The 6,520-nt window shown below is 35.2% G+C and overlaps 1 long non-coding RNA gene across 4 annotated transcripts; it reads right to left on the reverse strand.

Moving 5' to 3' along the window:
- Positions 1-408: 408 nt before the first annotated feature.
- On the reverse strand, positions 409-6,078 carry LOC109366632. Of its 4 annotated transcripts, XR_002113056.1 has the most exons (5): positions 6,017-6,078; positions 5,372-5,498; positions 4,220-4,491; positions 3,672-3,758; positions 409-1,962 (listed from the first exon to the last, which is right to left on the reverse strand). It is a non-coding gene; the product is annotated as an uncharacterized LOC109366632 (long non-coding RNA). The 4 variants fall into 4 exon arrangements; XR_002113060.1 differs by lacking the exon at positions 4,220-4,491 and having other exon boundaries at positions 3,672-3,755; XR_002113058.1 differs by lacking the exon at positions 4,220-4,491.
- Between the last annotated feature and the right edge of the window lie 442 nt (positions 6,079-6,520).

The following is a 6,520-nucleotide window of genomic DNA, read 5'->3' on the forward strand; positions in this document are numbered from 1 at the left end:
CAACCTCCCTTTCAAAACTGTTTCTCTACAGTAGATCACGCAGGAAGGTGTCCAAACAGGTCTTGAGTATCTTCAGAGAAGGAGACTTCACATTATCTCTGGGCAGCTTGTTCCAGTGCATTGTCACTTTCATGGTAAATAAGTTCATTAACTCAAGGGACTCAAGAGTGAGCTAAAAGTCGTCCTCCCCCTTAATTTCCAGTTTAACTCTCAAATAACTATCATAAAAGCAGAATGCTATGCTTGAACACAAATATAAAAAAGACACAGCTTCACTATTATCTAACAACCTACTGCTTTAAAGCATTATAAAAAGTATTAGTTGATTCTACTGGAAACTGATTTCAAATGTCAAAATATTTAAAACTAATCTACATCTCATAATAGGCTAGACTTCTCTTGTCTGCATTTGAGTAATTAAATTTCACAGCTTTTTATTCAATAATGTCTGTTTCATATTTTTGCACTCTAGTGAAGCCATCAATTTTTGGCAGTGTAGAAACCCTGCTGAATCAATAGCTCCTGTTTACTGTGATGTTTTTGACTCAGCAGCCAGTTCCTTGTTTGCTTGTTTTTATACTACATGGACTTCATATGCATAATCACTTCTGCTTGATATATTAATACACTCTAAGATGTACATTGCTCACCCTTGTAATGTTCTGTGTTATCCATTTAGTGAAGACTCTAGGGAAGGGTTTTTATACCAATTGGAGGAAATGTTAACATATACTAAATAAATAATGCAATACTGCTGCTGTATCCTCCAACATGGCTACATCTTGAATATCATTTTAAACTGGGCTGTGTGTCACCTGTCCTGTTTCAAGACCTGTAGAAAACTTCTTTTTGTTTTGTAGCTGCAACCACTACATATGTAAGTGATCTAGAATATCAAAAAGGTTTCTACACAGCATTGTATTTCATGCATTTATAAGTAGTGATTTTTCATCATTCACTGTAGGCATTTTGCCAGCTCAGACTAAATACTTCGACTTTTGGACAACTTATTTACAACAAAGTAATAAAACTTATTTCTTGATTCAGAGAGTCTCCCTTTAAATCCTATCATTTAGAAATTGTCCATAAATACAATAAAGAGTAAAGATCAAAATAGCAGGCAAAATATAAGGAGCATTTAGGCATTCAAATGCATGAAATAATTCCAAAAAATATGCAAGCATTTTACTCTCCTGCAAACACATGCAATTCTTTTAAATATTATGTGACAGGTGTCTTACTGCAAAAATATTTTTGGGCTCTGAAGTTTGTCCCTCAGTGTGTCAAAATAGTTGTACCTAGGTTAAATTACAGAAAAACTTGTATAAATAAGAGCCATTCCTGTGAGGGTAACATGCTAACTGTGTCATTTGAAGTAACTGGGGCAGAGATATTGAAGGCATACTGAAATTTAAGGCAGTGGCATTCTTTTTGCTTAACTGTTTAAAATAATAACTTGTTTAATTTCTATATCTTAAATAACAACTATCACCACCTTCCTTTAGAACTATTAAATTAATAGAACTGATCACTCCAGACTAATTGGAATAATAATTTGTATTTTAACAAAAAGTCATCAAGATTAGAACTACTATATAGAGAAAAGCGCATAAATTTTTTAACATTCATAAAAATTACTCTTGCATCTGAAGGAGTACACATAGTTACTCTGCAAGGTTAAATTCTTGGAGCATAGGCTCCTAACATTTTGAAAACTTTTGTTATTGTTAATTTGACTAATCACAAAGATAAGTGGGTCAGATACAGGTGGCCCACAGGCCCCAGCCAACTGTCCACAGATGCTTCAACTCTTTCCCAGGTTACATTTACACAACATGAATGGAAAGGCATCCTATTTATCTCTTTCCATCCAAATAGAGTCTCTCCAGGAACAGTATAGCAGTGCTTTGACTCCATCTTTCTTCAGCAGCAGAATTACAGTGGGATAGCTTGGTCACATAACTGGAGGTTAAAAACAAATTGTTTCAGGCATCTGTGCTGATGATAGAATTAAGTAAACCTGATAGGATTAATTAAATGATTCAGAATTCTTTGGGGATGATGGAGGAGGCTGATGGAGTCTAAATGAAGAAACTAATTTAAGAAAAGTTAAGTACGATTCTATTAGAACCTGACAGTAAACACAAATTATGTAAGCAGGTTATTAAACACAAATCACTTCTCAGGGGATTTCTTTTAGAAGCTAACTCCAATGCTGACTCTAACACAGTGTTTAGAAAAGTTTCTTTTTAAATAACCTTCATCCTTATTAAGGAGATTGCATTTTAAATGTAGATTTCAGCTCATTAATATGAACTTAATACAGGTTTGAATAATCATTCTTTGATGCAAAATTCAGTAACTTGTTTTATGTTGACTTAAGTTTAATGAGAACACTTGTCAAGCCCTGGACATATCCCATGTCCCTAAGAAATGTGTAATGTGTCAAGGAAGACCATTCCAGAGTTTTACAACCATTCTACAACAATTAGTGGTGCTTTCCATAGCAACAGAGAAACTTTTGCTGCATCTGATTAACTTAGAATTAATCAGGTAAACAACATAAAGCTGTGACTTTGTTCTCCAATTTTACTGGAAAAAAAAAATACCACAAGAGATCACTGAGATTCTGAGAGCTATTCCAAGCATTTCTATCACAACAAAATATTTTATGAGGAACATTAAAATAGTTGCTCATATTCAAATTTAAAGGAACGTAAATATTCACATTAAACACTGAAACAGCATAGAGCTTGCTGCTAACAGAACTAAGAGTGTATTTCTCTTAATCCTTCTTAATCCCACTCTCTCCATCTTAGATGAACGTTAAATTTGATCATCCAATGTACAACTACATTAAATAGCCATCTTGCCTATGAGACTGCATTGTAGTTATACACAGGTGCAATACTGATTTCTAGTCAAAAAAACTTTTAATTAGATTATATTTCTCAACAGCTATATTTTGCAATGGTTTCATTAACACAAAAAAGTTATTAGTCCACTCTTTCCAATGGAATGCTCTCATTTAGTTTTGTGCAATTGCCTTCAAACACCTCTATCCTTTTCCTATACTCTTTTTGCAACTTCATATTTGGCTAACTTGGATGTTAAGATAAACATCAGTTAAGGTGAAAGAAAAGGCTACCACTTATTATACTATACAAAAATAATAAAATCCAAGAATAGAATTCAGATCACTGATTCTTCTGCTGAATACATAGAAATTTAATCTATTATAAACAGCTTTATGGTGTCATAGTTACTATCAGAATCACCTGACTGAATATTATTTAAAGATTTATATATATATTTTTTTCCTACTTCAAAATATAACTTCTTCCAAAAGAACCTGCAGAATTTAAATGATAACAAGTTTCCAATATTGTCAAAATAATACTTCCCACAACTATCGTGTTACTGTGCCCTATGTTCCATCATATTCCTTTGTTCTAGAAAGTTCTGTTATCAGATTCAAAATATAATTTCTTCCCTTGGTACTTAAAAAACAAAGCTTGAATATTTCTGCTTTTCCAGTGTTCAAAAACGATATATTTTTCAGATCACCTGTGTAACCCATTTCCCTTTTTTAAAACATATTACTTTTTAATTTGTTTACAAAGTAAGCATCTATCATTCATTTATTGTACAGAATAATAGAATATCCTGACCTGGAAGCAACCCAAGGATCATTGAGTCCAACTGCTGGCTCCACATAGGACCACCCAACATTCAAACCATATGCATGAAGGCACCTGCTGTAAAATACAAAAATCACAGTTTGACCTGGTGATTGAGCACCTGGTGGGAAGGCAAGGCCAGGCCAGGCCAACCCAGGGAAGCTCAGTTGCATGCAACATGCCTAAGGGACTGGAAGGGGTGGAACCTTCCCAGACCTCATTTAAGGATTGGCAGGGAAAGCAGAAGTATTTCTGTGGAGATCTCTGCATGCCTGAGGCCTTCTGAAGGTAAGCAGTTCCTTTCCTGGTGGTGTTTTTTGTTGTTCGTTTTTTTCTCTCTGTCTCTGTGGCTGTTATCTTTGAGCAAATCCTTCCTTGCTACAGCCTGGGATCTTGCTGCCCTGCTGTTATTGTTGTGCTTTCCATTATATTATAAGCACCCAAATACTACTTAAACTTTAGCAGCTTGGAGCTGTGCCCACTAACTTAATCATCCTGTTCTATATCTACTACTCTCTGGTGAAGAAAATTCTCCTTACCTCTAATCCGCAGTTCCATGCTATTCCCTCGGGCCCTGTGGCTGTCACAGAGAGCAGAGCTCAGCACTGCCCCTCTGCTCCCTGTGAAGAGCTGCAGCCACCATGAGGCTTCTCCTCAGCTCCTCTGCTCTGGGCTGAGCAAACCTGGGGCCTTAGTTGTCTTCTAGGCCTTTCATCATCTTCATCACTCTCCTTTAGATGCTTCAACTGTATTCTAACAATGAACCTATATCAAGGATCTCTATAAAGCCTTATGTTGCCATCACTTAAGGCTAGTGAAGGGTAGAAGAAAAACTTAATGTTAAATAAGCTAAAACACTGAATAAGCCAGAAGGATATCTTAACAAATAGAGGAAAAGATGTAACAGAAAATTAGATCATAAATCCTTCTTGAAGAAAATAGACTGTTTCCTTAGTATCTAAGAAACTTGCTGTTTCTTAACCCAATCACATAGATATGTAATTATTTAGCTATCTCTAAAAACATGACTCAACATAGCTAAATGGGATTTATATGGAAGGAAATGTGCCTATGAATTTCCTTGTAGTATCTAGGTCTTAACCACAGGCAGTAAAGTAGATGAAAAAACATCTCTTCTCCTGTTAATTGAACTGTTATTGCTGGAGAGCATGATGGCAATACATGCTTGTAATAAAAAGTTTTCAAATAGAAATGCATCTTTCTGATATCCAATGAGTTCAATTTTGATGTTTTCCTCTAACAAACTTAATAGTCTGACATATACTTAGAGGAGAAAGATATTTCATAGAAAGGAAGGATGAAAAAGTAAATTTTTATCACTATCTCTTATGTTACTGAAGACAGTTTTTAATGTGTTTGCTTGTTTTTCTGTTGGATATATTCATGTTACATATTAGCTATTATGCTTTGTAAATCCTTATTCACAGTGATGTTAAAATGCTACTCTTGAGTTGCACAAAGTTCTGGAAGTAACATACAACTGCTTCAAGTATTCCAGAACTGATACCCAGTCCCTCAGTAAATCTAGGTCTGAAGTGAAACTAAAGTACAATGAAGTACTGAGTAGATACAATTTTTGAGTATTGTATTTCAGTTTTTATAATTGCCATTTGCAATTCACATTGCATCTGGTATCTTAGACATAATGTATGCTGACACAATAGTATCACCTTCGGTTATCCTCGAAGAACGCTAAATACCAAACAGCAACGTTTTACCATCTGCTGTGTGAGCTCTCAAATAGGCTTGTTGAATGCCCAAGAGTGTCACACCTTCCGAAGAGCGATGAAGAGGACGCTAGAGTGGAAATACATAGGGAAGAGCATAAAGGGCAGTGCAATTCTTAATTTTGTAAATTGCTTTCTCCTGGCTTTATGTTACAATAAGATGCCAAGTAAAGTTATTGGTAGAAAATATGACATGAGAAACACAAATTGAAAAGTAATTTAAACTTGAAGTAAATAGACCCAGTGGAATATGCAGTATTTTAGGTCAGACTGCAGAAACATCTAAAAGGTATTCAAGACAGTTAATAGCAATAAGTGTCTAAGGTCACCTTCCCTTTAAGCTGCAAGTCTTTCTTAGCTAAAATTATCAGAGAAGTCTAGAGTATCCAGAAAAGAAATGCTGCAAAATTTGGTCTGTAGATAGTACCTTTTGAAGAAATGTGTAAAGAGGTATAAATAAGATGATAATATATTGGTCATAGCAGGTATATAATCAATGAATATTAAGATATCATAATTACAAAATAAACAAGAAGAGTTTGGCAAAGCAGATTATAACAACAAAAAGAGAATAGATAGAAAGCTTACTTATGTACTAGGCTCACTTATGAAACTCCAGCAGAGTGGATCTTCAGAAGAGAGCCTTCCCCACTGGTAGCCAGCTTTTCAATAGGTCTAAGAGAGGTGGAGCCAGGCTCCACCCCTTCCTGTAGCACAGGTGAATTGCCTTCACCTGTGCTCCCATGGCTGACTCATTGCTCACCTCAGGTGATTAATCGGAGGTTCAGGCCATGATTCAGCAGTTCCCATACAGCAGGGGAAACTGATAAGGTTCTTTTTCAGTAAGAAATGCATTTTGAATAGACCTGAGGAAGGTGGAGTGCTTAGTAATTAATTCTAAGTAGTTCTTGGTGATACTCTTTCAGCTGAGGAGAAAATACAGGAAAAGCATGACACAAAGATTCTTGCTATCAGAAAGTTTTATCTGGTTTCATTTCTGTATCTGTTTAATTTGATTTCTTTTATGAATAAAATTAATCTGCCTGTAGTAGTGTGCAAAAAGATATGCCAAATAAACGAGTTATAAACCAT

Source organism: Meleagris gallopavo, chromosome 3, assembly GCF_000146605.3.
Source record: "Meleagris gallopavo isolate NT-WF06-2002-E0010 breed Aviagen turkey brand Nicholas breeding stock chromosome 3, Turkey_5.1, whole genome shotgun sequence".
Lineage (NCBI taxonomy): Eukaryota > Metazoa > Chordata > Aves > Galliformes > Phasianidae > Meleagris > Meleagris gallopavo.